Source organism: Lynx canadensis, chromosome C2 (genome assembly GCF_007474595.2).
Source record: "Lynx canadensis isolate LIC74 chromosome C2, mLynCan4.pri.v2, whole genome shotgun sequence".
NCBI classification, from domain to species: Eukaryota; Metazoa; Chordata; class Mammalia; order Carnivora; family Felidae; genus Lynx; species Lynx canadensis.
Genome location: NC_044311.2, coordinates 143,368,954 through 143,384,333, shown reverse-complemented (window position 1 = coordinate 143,384,333; position 15,380 = coordinate 143,368,954).

Below are 15,380 nucleotides of genomic sequence, written 5' to 3'. Positions count from 1 at the left end.
CATGATATTTTTTATTTATTTGTTTGTTTACTTATTTATTTTACAGAGAAAGAGCATGAGCGGGAGAGAGGGGCAGAAGGAGAGAGAGAGAAAGAGAATCTCAAGCAGGCTCCCTGCTCAGTGTGGAGTCCCACATGGGGCTCAATCCATGACCCCTGGGATCATGACCTGAGCTGAAATCAAGAGTTGGATACTCAAATGACTGAGCCACCCAGGAGCCTCTGTTATACACAATAGTTTTAATGTGGCTACTAGAATTATATAATTCTATCAGATAGCATGGATTTACATAGTATTTTAGGAAAGAATATGATAGCTCCAAAAGAATATAATTCTAATTCTAATTATAATATAATATTATATAATATAACATAACATATATCCAAAAAAATATAATAGCTATTCAAGTTATTTTAAAGTAATTTGTAACAGGTATACATTTTTTTTTAACGTTTTTATTTATTTTTGAGACAGAGAGAGAGCATGAACGGGGGAGGGTCGGAGAGAGAGGGAGACACAGAATCGGAAACAGGCTCCAGGCTCTGAGCGGTCAGCACAGAGCCCGACGCGGGGCTCGAACTCACGGACCGCAAGATCATGACCTGAGCCGAAGTCGGCCGCTTAACCAACTGAGCCACCCAGGCGCCCCCAGGTATACATTTTTTAATGTAAAAAAAAAAAAAAAAGGAAACTTAGCTCTTATAAACTTTTACTGAAGAAACTGCTTGATGAAATCCAGAAAAGAATCAAAATAAAAAACTCAAAATTGGAGAAGTCATGGTAAAGAGGACTAGTGATGAGCACTGTATCCATTTAAATATGCCAAAAACTGTGGAACTAGGATTGCAAAGGAGATTGTATTACACATCTTGATAATATAAAAGTAACAATATAATAGAGGTTAACAAGCCTTTCCTAAAAAGATCAAGATAGTAAATAATTTAGGCTGTGGGCCATATGGTCTCTGTCAAAACTATTTAGTTTTACTGCTACAGTTCAAAAGCAGGAATAGACCATACATAAACAATGTATATGTATAACAATGTGGCTTTGTTAATACTAAGACTTTGTTTACCAAAACAGGACCATATTGTTCCCATCAGGGCTACAACTTACACTGCTGTAACACAAAAGTTAGAATAGACAATACATAAACAAAGGGGCATGGGCAACTGAGCAAGTTACAATAAAACTTTATTTACAAAAACAGGTAGCAGGCCCTATTTGGTTGTAGTTTCCTAACCCTATAACAGAGAGGAGGGAAAAGAAATGTACGATGATAAAAAAACCCCATCTTCTTAGTGGGTATTTTAAAACTACTATCTAAAATTGAAGTATACAGTTTTTAAAAAAACATAAAATCCCTTTTCAAAATTTGTTTAATGTATTTCCCTTTAAAGAGGAGTTTTTACAGAAAATAATATCTTGGGGGTGCCTGGGTGGCTCAGTCAGTTTAACAACTGACTTCGGCTCAGGTCATGGATCTCACGGTTTGTGGGTTTGAGCCGCACGTCAAGCTCTGTGCTGACCGCTCAATGCTGGAGACTGTTTCAGATTCTGTGTCCCTCTCTCTCTGCCCCTCCCCTGCTTGTGCTGTGTCTCTGTCCCCGCCCCCCCCTCACAAAAATAAACATTAAAAAATTGTTTTAAAAAGATAAGATGAAATAATGAAATGAAATGAAATGAAAAAATGAAATGAAATGAAATGAAATGAAATGAAATGAAATGAAATGAAATGAATATCTTTGGGGATTAAGAAATCAGTCTAGGAATATTACTCAGTCATCAGAAAGAATTAAATCTTGCCATTTGCAATGATGTTGATGGAGCTAGAGAATATAATCCTAAGTGAAATAAGTCAAAGAAAAACAGATACCATATGATTTCACTAATACGTGGAATTTAAGAAACAAAACAAACAGGCAAAAGGAAAAAAAAAAAAGAGTAGCAAAGAAACAGAACTCCTTATAGAGAACAAACTGATGGTTACCAGAGGGAGGAGGTGGGCCGATGGGGGGAATGGGTTTGGGGGATAAAGGAGTACCCTGTTGTGACGGGCACTGGGTGTTGTATGAAAGTGTTGAATCACTAGATGGTACGCCTGAAGCAAATGTTACACTGTATGTTAACTACACGGGAATTAAAATAAAAACTTAATATAAAAAAAAGAAAGAGGGGCGCCTGGGTGGCGCAGTCGGTTGAGCGTCCGACTTCAGCCAGGTCACGATCTCGCGGTCCGGGAGTTCGAGCCCCGCGTCAGGCTCTGGGCTGATGGCTCAGAGCCTGGAGCCTGTTTCTGATTCTGTGTCTCCCTCTCTCTGCCCCTCCCCCGTTCATGCTCTGTCTCTCTCTGTCTTAAAAATAAATAAACGTTGGAAAAAAAATTAAAAAAAAAAAAAAAAAAAAAAAAAAAAATGAATCTAAAATTCATTTATTTCTGTTTCACTTGTTTCTCTATCAGTTCAATTCGAATAACATCGAAAAAATATTTTTACTTATAAAACTACTCGTCGATTATTTTCTATGCTGCTGGATCAATATACGCCTTCACCGTCACTTTTTAACCCTTTTATAACCACATACCCAAAAAACCGAGTATGATCACGTTGCTTTAAAGCGGCCGCTGGAAAATATTCTTACCCATCTTCGTCACTTGGAGCTGAAAAACTTCAGAGTACAAAATATGCGACTGTGTTACCATCACGATCTGTCACATCAGCTTCCATGTCCTCCAGGTTCGACTCGTCAGACCACCCCCCCGGCTTTTTCCCTGAGTTACCCACTATTTTCCTGTATCGTGTCAGCTACCCTTTAAAATAAGCCGCTGTTTTTGTTTTTTCAGTTTATGCTCTTTGGTCAACTCAGGTCAACTATCCTGATACTGTGCGATCCCCTCTCATATCATCTGAGCCTAAAAATACATCCTTGCAAAATTAAAGAATGTGTTTTTCTTTCCGAGTCATCTTGACAGGTATCTAGTTCCCAAACTAAAGAATTGTAACTGATTTCAGGCGTGAAGATCACTGGTGCGAGAAAATCCTTGCATGGAGGCCCCTGTGTCTAATCACCGTGTATGCTTCTGATTGTGTTCTTTAGTGAGAAAAGAGAGATCATCCAGTCTTTAGAGATGGAGTGCCACCCATTGGACACAACTAAAATCAAAAGGGACTTCCCAGGGGCCCTTGGGTGGCTCAGTAGGTTAAGTGTCTGACTTCGACTCAGGTCATGATCTCGCGGTCCATAGGTTCGAGCCCGGCGTAGGCTCTGTGCTGACAGCTCAGAGCCTGGAGCCTGTTTCAGAGTCTGTGTCTCCCTCTCTCTCTGACCCTCCCCCATTCATGCTCTGTCTCTCTCTGTCTCAAAAATAAATAAACGTTTAAAAAAAAAAAAGGGACTTCCCAGTTCTCGGAGAAAAGCGACAACTGGAGCTTTGTACGAAAGTGCCAGTAACTCATAAACAACTCAGATATCTCTTACAGGGAGATCATTTCTAAAACAATAAATCTTTTGCGGATGCTTGTTCAAACATGAACTCAAACTGTCTGAGTCCTTTATCAGATATTGTCTTTCAGTATGATTTCTCTCTTAATATTTGAAAAATCTTACTCCGGTGCCATGCATGACTAGAACACCTTAAACAAGGTTCCCAGTCATTAATTAAATGGCAGCCATTTAGATTTTAATACTTGTAATAACTTGTGTTTGAACATTAAATCTAAATATAATAGATTAGGCCTAAAAAGAAGGAAAGAAAAGCTTTTCACCTAAATAACCCAAATCATTCTTCATAAGTAATCTCATCTCAATAACCATCCATTTTCTGGAAATCACTATCGCTGTAATAGAGCCAGTTTCATGAAGAAAAAGAAAAATGAATTCCTTGTACTGGACTGACTACATCTATTTTCATCGTGGCTCTGAGACTGTGTCATCTTGGTGGCAATGTAAATTGTTGGATAATTTTTATGATAAATATATTTTACTCAAAGGCCATTCAAATATGTAAAAATAAATTTCTCTTGAAGAGAAAAATCTATTCTGGACTTCAGATAGGATAATTCTCCTGCACTCCTTAAATAGTAAGGTGCGTCATCAAAACCGAAGCACCAAACACGCAGGGTCCCTACCGAAATAGTCATTTTGTTTTTTCAGCTGCGTGTAACCTCATATATCTCAGCCCCATGCGTGCTTGGTATATTTAGTAACCGCTCAAGTTGCTTCTCTTTCTTTAGCCTATTCTTTAATAACCCTAAGAAACTTCTGCTGCTCTAAAAATTTATTCCCATTTTTCTTATAGTCAGTGAGGAAGTCATCATTTATCCACACATTTCCATTAAAGGAGTTTAGATGAGAGATGAGATAATATCAGCAATGTAGGAATCACCAGTGTCTTCATCCACAAGGGTAAGCATGGTAGTAACCACACGAAACAAATGAGAATCAGAATGGCTGGGCCAGCGGATCGCGTTGCTCTCCTACAACATGTCTTGATTCTTACATCTTGCTCGGTGATAAGGAGAAGAGTAAGAGCCATGTGAATTTGTATCAGTATATCCAAAATGTTTAGGTGCTTTCTGCATCCCAAAAACAAAAGGATGTACTACCACTAAATAATCTTTAATCAAGCCCCAACTTTCATTCCAGAAACACAAGGAGAAGGTTGCTGTATTTGTTCTTTTTCTCTCTCTCTCTCTCTCTCTTACCTATGAATAAGGAAGCAGGTGTTTAAACAGCAATATCTGAGATCTAAATTCAATTCTGGAAGGATTTTAAGACTGAAAAGTTAAATAGAAAAATAACTTACTGGGTGAGGTTGTAAACTTCCCACATGCCAGGGTTTTAACATCCTGAGCCATCATTAGAAAACAACTATTTACTTTGGACTTACAAATAATGGCTTTTAAAAAAATCTTGGATCCAGAAATTTCAATATGTCTCCTTCATTGGTATTAACGGTCTTTCTAATATTCTAGTTACAAGCAGGGCCTCTGGAGCCAGCTACCTGAGTGCAAATCCTAGATCTGCTACTTATGAGCTTGGTCATATTATTTATGAGCTTGGTCAAGTTAACCTTTTGGTGACTTAGTTTCCTTGTCTGTAAAAGTATCTGCCTCAAAAAAGTTGTTATAAAAATTAAATGTGTTAATTTAATGCCCCTGGCACATGGTGAGCAGTACCTATGATTTCTGCCATGATTTTCTTTGCATATCTGATATTTCACTTCTAATCAGGACAAAATACTTTGTTTGAATTTGATTATCTTAACATGGCATGAAAGAGGCAGGTTGAATTTTGTTATTCCTTACCCATTCACTTTATGTATTCATTCATTTATTCATCCATTCACCTGGCATGTGTTGAACACATAGTATGGACTCTGTATAGAGCAAGACCCTGAGGACACAAAGATAAATAAAATATAATCTTCAGGGAAGAAGAGAGAGTCACATATGCTGCTAAGCACATTAATGTCCCAGGTCTACAGTAGGAGAATAAAGTGCACAGTGGAGGTCTGAGTGAGGGAAAGACAAATTTCACCCCAAAGAAGGGTTAGGAAAATCTCCACTGAGAAAGGGGTGCTTGACCTAAGTACTGAGAGATAAGCAGTTTCTCCTAGGGTCTGAGTTAGTGTGAGGGCAGGACATTATATGTAAAAAAGATGTGAAGACAACCTCAGTGGGTAAATCAGAGGCCCTCCAGCAACCTAATAGGCAAAACTAACACAGATTCTTCCACGTACTGGATAAAATAGCATAAGAAAAAATAGCCAAGCTTGAAAGAAGGGAAAGGAAAACAACCCATAATTTCAAAAAATGAAGGAGACAATCAAATGCTGAGTAGTAAATCTAACTGATGTAGCAGCCTCCCAGGGGTTGTCAGCCCTCCTTAGAGTGAAGGCTGAGTGTTAATATCCAGGCAGGAAAAAGAAAAGGAAGCAGCCTGGGTGAGGTAGAGAGCTGGAACTGAGACCTCCGCACTTAGCTGGGCCCATCTAGGAAAAAGGAAGTAGAAATATTCCCCCTACCAACCTAAAGAGGTAGCAAGGAAACTTGCCATCTGCCTGGAACTCAGAGTGGGGAAAAAATTGAAAACCCCACACCTAAGGCACATTTGCATATGAGGGTCCAATTTATATTTTCCCCATCAAAATCCCAAGCTAAGATGTTAGTATTATACTGGTATGAGAGCCATGAAACTAGAAAGCTAGCAAAGCTGGTATGGCCACTACCCAGGGCACTACTCCCACAGGGGGGAAAACCAACTCCTAATGAAGATGATCTCACAGTGAAAAAAATTAAAAATCACACACACACACACACACACACACACACACACACACTCTTAGAAACAATCCATCATCACGAGAGAGATTCTGTTCCATTCCAAATAGAAAATTCACATTAGAAAAACCAGATATAATTGGGGCACCTGGGTGGTCAGGTCATGATCTCACAGTTCATGAGTTCGAGTCCCACATCAGGCTCACTGCTGTCAGCACAGAGCCCATTTCAGATCCTCTGTCCCCCTCTCTCTCTGCCCCTTCCCCCCACTGGCACGCTCTCTCTCAAAAATAAATAAAACATTAGGGGCACCTGGGTGGCTCAGTAGGTTAAGCATCCAACTTCAGCTCAGGTAATGATCTCACAGTTCATGAGTTCAAGCCCCACATTGGGCTCTGTGCTGACAGCTCAGAGCCTGGAGCCTGCTTCAGATTCTGTGTCTCCCTCTCTCTCTGTCCCTCCCCCGCTTGCTCATGTGCTCGTTCTCTCTCTCTCTCTCTCTCTCTCTCACACGCACACACACACACACACATAAATAAACATTAAAAAATCTAATTTAAATAAATGAATAAAACATTTAAAAAACTAGATATAATATATCTGACTGAATAAGACTATAAAATAAGTGACGTTTAAATAATCAAGGAGACAAAATCAGGAATCGAGATAACAATGAAAGAACAGCGTGATGATGAGAAAAGATAAGGGTTAATGCAAAGGTTAATGTAGCATTGCCCACTTAGATAATTATTTGGAGCTCAGCATCTCTACAGTGGCAGGAGGGGCTGTGGGGGGGTGGAAAATGAGGAGAGAATGGAAAAGATGCATGAAGAGATAAGACCTGAGAGGTAGACAGGATGAAGTTATGTAGGGTCTTGTGCCATCTTGAAAAGTTTAAGTCCCTCAGCAAAGAGAAGACTTTAAAGAACTTTAATCAATAAAGTGATGAATAGATTTATTTCAAGATGTTCTCTTTGGCAGTATTTGGAAAATGAGTGAAAGGAGACAAGAATGGAAAATGGAGACCACTAAGAATATTTCACAGTAGACCAGATGTCTTTAGTTCCAAGTTGTGTTTACAGGCTAAGGAATATTCAAATGCTCTTATCAGAGTTCCAAATTGTGATCATCCCACAAATAGCAGCACAACTCAAGAAGCTGCAGGACTGCATGGAACATTTATGCTGTCAGATGGTGCAAATATTGGGGATACAGAGATGAATAAAACACAGGCGTTTTTCTCCCTCCAAGTGCTCGTAAACTAGCAGGAGAACCAGACACATAAATAACCAATCATTACACGATCTGATGTATATAAGAGAAGAATGAACAGAACTGGGGAGGCTAGGGCATAAGTGTTGACAAAGGCATGACAGGGAAAGGGACATTTGAGTTGAACCCTGAGGGAAGAGTGAGAACATTCAATGTAGGAGGAATTTTGTAACTGCAATGACTCATGAATGTAGTATCAATATGATAAATATTCAGGAAACACTTTCCATAAACTTCAAATCTTGATGATGTTCTGACATATGAATCATCATGTGGTATAAGTGGTGAATAAAGCTTGATCCTCAGTGAGCTTAATATAATAATAATTCTTTGGTATATGATAATAATTTTACAAGCCTGGAACACATTCTCTTACCCCTAAAGTAACTCTGCAAAGTTGGTCTTATTCTACCCATTTTGGGATGAGGAAATTTGTTAATAGAAAAGTAATTAAACACAAGACTGACTCACAGTCTACATTTGTTCCATCTCACAGGGAAATTTCCAACTGTTCTGATCCATCTAGGCCAGGCCAATGTGTTTTTCTCTCACACTTCCTGCTTTGACAAGGTGAGTGTATGGTGGCAGAATATGCCACCCCTAAATATGTCACTTTGGCATAAGGATTTTGAGTTAAGGTAAATCAGAAGAAGCAGATATAAGAAAAGCTCTCTGCTCTCTCCTATTTGCCTATAAGCAGAACATAAACTTATAAAGATGGCCCCCCTCTCCACCAGAAAGAACAAGAGTTAATCACTAGCGACAACGTTGGACCTTATTAGCCTGGAGATGGCACCAGAGGAAATTATGAAACAAACCTTACCAGAGCTACCCTTTATCGACCCTTAGTTTCTCATATATCGGCATTCCCACAATTTGCTGCCATGAAAACTCAAAGTTCTTTTCCTTTGTCTTGTCACTTTTCTGAAAGTGTATTGTTCCTTTGCTAAGATGGTATATAAGCCCAAGTTCTAACCAACCCTTTGAGTTACTCATCTCTGAGTGCTCCTTTATGTAAGCATGTGGCACATGTTAATAAACTTTTGATTGTTTTTCTTTTTTTTTTAATGTCAGATGTGCTCTAATCAAACAGGTAAAAAAAAGTCTTCTCATTCAAATTAAACAAACTGTTAAGACACTAAATCATTTTTACTGGCTTAAATTTTACATATTTTGATTTTGTTCATTAAAAAAATTAGGGCTTAAGGTTTTTAAATGCACTAGTAATATGAGGCTGTACTACTATATGCAAATATTTTAATACACAACCATAACATTTTCCTGAAATGTTCTATATGCGTACTTGATAGCAATCCAGCCACCACAACCATTCTTTAAGATGTGCATGGCCACCTTGACCTGCTCTCATGGAGCCTTTCCTGGCAAGTTGCAGAAGATCTTTTTTTTTTTTTCCCAAAATGAAACTCCCTTTAATGAAAATGCTGAAGCTCATAGTCAATCTGAGACCAATGTAAAGATCATATGTTCCATACTCCTGGATCATTTCATTTGTTAGTAAAGAAGTTCTTGTGAATGACGAAACAGAGAAACCACTGGTGTTGGAAACTAGAATATGCAGTCTTCAAATATGTAAGTTGAATATGGTCTCTCTTCTGAAGAAAAAAGGCTGGAAGAGGTTAGAAAGACTTATTCACTGTCATTTCCTTGTAAATAATACTCTATATTCTCATTTAAAGTTTTAAACACTGGCAGAGTAGCTCCAGCCCCAGTTGGAGGCCAGCCAAGTGGCTTCCCCTCCACTATCTGACCCTGGTCACCTCCACTCCCAAGCCCAGACAGGCCACATGGGCTGCCCCCTCTTGAGCTTCTGTGACCAGCACCTTCATCATGTGTGGTAGGAGGTGAGAGCATTTGGGGCTGCAGCTGTGCACACTGTCTCCTCCGTGGGGGAGCACCAGAGGAACCTGCCCCAGATGACCTGTGACACCCTCCCCCCGCTACCACCAGGACCAAGAGCCACCCCATAATTGTTTTTCTCTTATTCATGTGTCTTTTGTCTATCCAATGTATAGGCCCTCAGCCAGAGAACCTAGGACAGTAGCAGGAAAAATATTTCCTCTTCCCTGCAAGTATTCCACATTTGTCCAAGGCACAAATAAGGGCCCAGTACTTTCAGACTGTGGGTTGTCCATGGGCAGTAGGTTCCTGAGGGGAAATGGATCTCTAGCACAGTGTGGTATTGACTCACGCCACATCCTGGTCCTTCCTTCCCCTCCCTCACTCTACTCAGTGAGTCTAGCCCTCCACACCTTCCTCTCATAGCCCAGATGTCCTTCCACGGCCCTTCTCACAGTCTCAGCCCTAAACTTATCATGTGTTGACAAGTAAGCTTCTCAAAATGCTTGCGTTGGTGTTTGATTAAAGTCTGGGGATTCCCCAGAGTTCATGTGAAGGTAAGACACAGAAGGAAAGGGAAATACACAGAAAACAGATTAATATTCAAGCTAACTCTGCTGTATGAACTGTAGCCTAAAGAGGCAATGGAGTTCAGAGAAGGAACAGCTAATTTAAACAGAAAATGTGCCAAGGCCAGAGCTGAGCTGGGATGGAAAAGAGGCAATTTAGAGAGGACAAAGAAGTTGATAAATTTGAGGACTGAATGGGATCCTAGAGATCTTGGAGTCTGTCATCTTGTCCCCCACAGCTTAGTCTTGGCAAACATCCATAAAAGTCAAGATCCAGCTTGGACCACGTGGACCCCTGTGAGAGACAGTCCTACCAGAGGACATCATCAATGTCAAGAAACGGTGGGAGGACAGGAGGACACAGAGAAACATAATCTGTGAATAATGAGCTTCCTTTGACAAGTAGAGCCAGTATTACAATTTTATTAAGTACATAATTCCTGCCAGTTAAAGAGTCTATTCTCTTGATCACCTGGGAGACACTAGGGGAACAGATTGTTCTTTTAAAAAATGTACTATTTGCTTGAACAGCCAATATTAATTGTTTCTTCCCACTCACAAGTACATTAGACTTAGTGGGACTTAAACTGCTTTCTCTTAAGAGGAAGCAACGTCTTGGTTGTAAATTATACATCTTTGCTTGGACATTAAATCTTTATGCCACTAGCAAACTATTGAGAAGATTACTATTCCACCATAATATGCTATCATTCAAATATATAAAAATAGTTTGAGTTCTGGGGAAGAACAGCCACATACAAGTAAACTCGTATGTGTTGAATTAAGTCAGGTCAGTAAACCAGTCTTAGTTTAGTGCAGGAGCTGGCAGACTAGATCCCTGAGGCCAAATCTGTGTGCCACCTGTTTTTATAAATAGAGTGGCATTGGAGCACAGCCACATCCAATCATTTATATATTATCTATAACTACTTCCTTGCTACATGGCAGACTTGAGAAATTGTGAAAGAGACCGGATGGCTTGCAAAGCATAAAATATTTACTATCTGGCCTTCTACCAAAAGAGTTTGCCAACTCCTGGTTGGTCTCAATTCTGTTACTTGTAAAATGTGATTAAGAATACACCCCAATCCGGGGCACCTGGGTGGCTTACTTGGTTAAGCATCTGACTCTTGATTTTGGCTCAGGTCATGATCTCACAGTCATGAGATGGTGAGATCGAGCCCCACATCAGACTCTTCACTGAGCCTGGAGCCTGCTTGAGATTCTATCTCTCCTTCCCCCTCTGCCCCTCCCCTGCTTGCATGCTCTCGCTGTCTTTCTCTCTCTCTTTTTCTCTCTCTCTCATAAAAAAAAAGAATACATCCCAATCCTACCTAATTTCCTCTAGCTAATAAAAATTTACTGAGCACCTATTATGTGGTAGGCATGAAGTAGACACTAGGAGGGGGTGGGGTCAGGGGAAGTACAAAGATGAGTAAGACAAGGTTCCTGCCAAAAACATTCTAAGGGCTGAGAAAGAGGTAACATAAGTAATTTCAAGGTGTGTTAAATACTGAGATAAAATTGTGCTTGACATTATGAAGCCAAAATAGAACTTACCAGAAACTAGAGAAGGCATTCTGGTAAAGTGACAAAGGCATTCTGCAGCCAAGTGACAAAGAACAAGTAGGAGCCAGCCAATGGAAAGGACTAAAAGGAAACCAGAAAGACTGAAGAGCCTGTGCTGTCAGTCAAAAGTCAGAACGCGGTTCACTCTCTCTTTGCATTTCTGCAGTAACAATCTTTGGGGCGATAATGCACCCAGCAGGCAGGGAGACAGGGTTGTTACATACGTTACCAAATTCCCTCAGTGTACTTCACAAGGACTGGCTGCTCAAAGACTAATGAAGGAAACAATGAAAGGCTTTAATATTAAACTTGTGTCAAGTGAAGATTTTGTCTCCCTGAAATTCTACTCTTATTTTTCAAAGCCGCTTAGAACTTACTGATAAATAATTCTACTTGTGGGGTGCCTGGCCGGCTCAGTCGGTACAGCGAGAGACTTTTCGATCTTGGGGTCATGAGTTGGAACCCCCAGATTGGATGCGGCCATTACTTAAAAGTAAATTTAAAAAAATAAAGTTTAAAAAAATAATAAAAACTAAAATAAAATCTTAAAAAAATAATAATTCTACTTGCAAAAAATATAAGCATCGTATTTTTTTTAACATGCAAAAATCTGGAGAATAGCCGCTATTGCAACGGGTGATAAAATAAAACTTTTTCTGTCTCATCTTTGGCTGCGCCTCCAAAACCAATTCAATGAGTGAGAACTCCCTAGAAAAAATTCTCTGTAAATGTATCCAGATGGTGTGAATTGAAGCGAACAAAAAAAGGTCCTAAGCTCCAGCAATATCTCTTCCACCAGCTCCCATAGTGCCTTGCATTGCAGCCATTGAGACACTCTTGTGGGCTGGCACCGTAAATCTGCAAAGGCCACGTAAGGTTCAAGCGCGTGTATTTGGTATCTGAAAGGTACCACATATTAATGTCTTTCCTTTCACCAAGAACACTAGTGTGGATTATTTTTTCGGACTTATTACTGAAAAGTCAAAAACCTAAGGGTCTAGGGCAAAAGACCACAAATCCTGTCAGGGTTTGGGAGGCAGGAAAGATCTCAAGCATGAGACAGTTCACTGGAAGATTTAAATGGATTATACATTATAGAAAAAGGGCCAGAGAACAAATAGGAAGTGTAAAGATTGAGGGCTTGTTTTTCCACATGCAGGATCTATGAATGTGTGTCTATGAGTTCGTGCATTTGTGTCTCTGTGTTTGGAAGGGGCGGGGGTTTCAGAGGGAAGAAAGGCAAGATAGCACCCAAAGGAGGAAAGAACAGGTGGGCAGAGTTTATCAGAGATAATAAACTTTCCACCTTCTAATTTTTGCTTAGCCATTTTTATTTAAATCATCTTAAGTCTATAAAGTGTAAATATAGACTAAGCCTGGTGAAGGCATTATTTCCAAATATCAGTATACAATGTGGACTGTTTGAAGGTGATTTGTAGTCAACAAGAGGTGAATATTGGTATTTTTCTACTTTGACCATCATTCCCTGAGGGTGAGAAAAGGTATTTTTTAATGTATTTATATTCCTTGCTCTTTATAACTCTTGTGCCTCCTAATTTTGAGATTGCTTCTACCAGATGCCAATGAATTCTCTCAGTTCCATGAGGCTATCACAGTACACTTTATCTCAAGTCCTAAAGGGAGGCATTAGAACATCTGTGCATGATTCTCTAAGGGGTGGCTCAAAACTTATCTACACCACCTCCCTGCATCTCCTATCCAGTTTGAGTAGGAAGATTATCTAGGATGTCTTTGTATGTTAGGCCTGCCTCCCCAAGGGAAAGTGGGAGGGGGGCTTCTCTCCCTTTCTCAAGCTGTCTTAGCTCAGTCTGCTATAATGAAAATCTCGAGTGGTTTAAACAACAGACACTGATTTCTCACAGTTCTGGAGGCTGTGAAGTCCAAGATCAAGTTGCCAGACAATTCAGTTCCTGATGAGAGCCCTCTTCTTGGATTTGTTATCATGGACAAATTCACTCCTGTCTCTTCTTCTAGAAGGCACTTAATCCCATTCCTGATGGCTCTGTCCTCATGATGTAATCACCTCCCAAAGGCCCTACCTCCTAATACCATCACACTGGGGATTGGGGTTTCAACATATGAATTTGGGGGAAGACACATTTAGTACATAGCACATGCCAAATAGTTCTTCAAGAGAACCACTGTAGGGTCTGGGGTGTCTGGCAGGCAGGAGTATCACATCTCCCTACCTCTGTTCCCTCCCCGCCATCCATCATCCATAGACAGCTGGATGCCGAACTCCTGGGCCCCACAGTGACATGGTCCCTGACTGAAGGTTCTTGGGAAAGTCGGGCTGGGGTTTCCCAGATTTGTCAGGAGCGACATAGGCCAGATGCCTGACCCTAACCCAGTGACGTCTGATGAGAAGCTGGCTAGAATTCCCTCCTAAGCAAAGGGAAGAAAGACCTACATCTTCAGACTGTCTGGAATTAGGTGCTGAATGTTCTTTGGGTTCAATGAGCACTATGGAAGGTAGCTATCTTTAGAAGTCTTGAAAAGACACTGTGGAAGGGGTCTGCTTGACAGGGCAAAGCCACACTTGGAGAAGAATCTGTGGAGATGCCCCATCAGCGGAGGTTGCTAAGCAGGGCTCATAAGCAGTCATCTGGGCACATGTCTTACTTCATAATTAGAAGGGTTTTGATACTCAGAGTCAGAGAATGAGGCCGCATTGGACCTTTTGGACATTCTCACAAGCACTCCGTGAAAGAAAGCGTCGAACGTTCCTTTGGGCATCTTTCCCCAGAGGGCCCAAAACACCAAATTGCAACAGTGGCAGCCAGCTAAGACCCCTCCACTCCTTGGACACTCCCCACCCTCCTGCATCCTGCCCTGGAGGCATAAGAAGCAGCAGGTAGCTGGTGGAAGAGAAAGTTCAGGGAAGAGTAGAGAAGCTGACTGGATAGCCCTTCCCCACTGCAGACTCCCAGACCCACATACCTGAGCTATGGTGGATGGGAGAAGGTTTGCATTGGATGCATGACTGGAAGTTTGGTAGTACTCTGGGCTTTCTAGTACCTGCAAAGGAGATCTGTGAGACAGATATTATCCAGAGGCAGGAAAGGCGATCTGACAGAGGGCTGGAAAGAAGACTGTTTCCCACTTTGCTCCCTAAGAAGTCCAGCCCATTCAAAAGCTGATTCTACATCTAAAGCATAATTAGTAAGTAATGAAACTGGTTTTTCCTATGTGGTCTGTAATTCAATTCTGAAGGAAAGAACTAACAAAAAGATGATGTTTTAAGAAACATCATTAACATTACATTTAAAATAAGGAAAGAACGGGGCACCTGGGTGACTCAATCAGTTGAGCCTTAGATTCAGGTCATGATCTCACAGTTCATGGGTTCGAGCTCTGGGTCAGGCTCTGTGCTGACAGCTCAGAGCTTGGAGCCTGTTTGAGACTGTGTCTCCCTCTCTCTGCCTCTCCCCCGCTCATGCTGTCTCTCTCTCTCTCTCTCTCTCTCTTTCTCAAAAATAAATAAACATTAAAAAAATTTAAGGGGCGCCTGGGTGGCTCAGCCAGTTAAGCGTCCAACTTCAGCTCAGGTCATGATCTCACAGTCCGTGCCAACAGCTCAGAGCCTGGAACCTTCTTCAGATTCTGTGTCACCCTCTCTCTATGCCCCTCCCCCACTTGCACTCTGTCTTTCTCTCACAAAAATAAAATAAAACATTTAAAAAGTTTTTTCTTTAATTAAAAAAAGATAAAATAAATCAAATGATTTGGTAAATTCACTCAAAAGTAATATAAATAAAAATAGAAAATGGCAGACCTACAGGACCAGCAATGACTTGTCATCATCATGCTC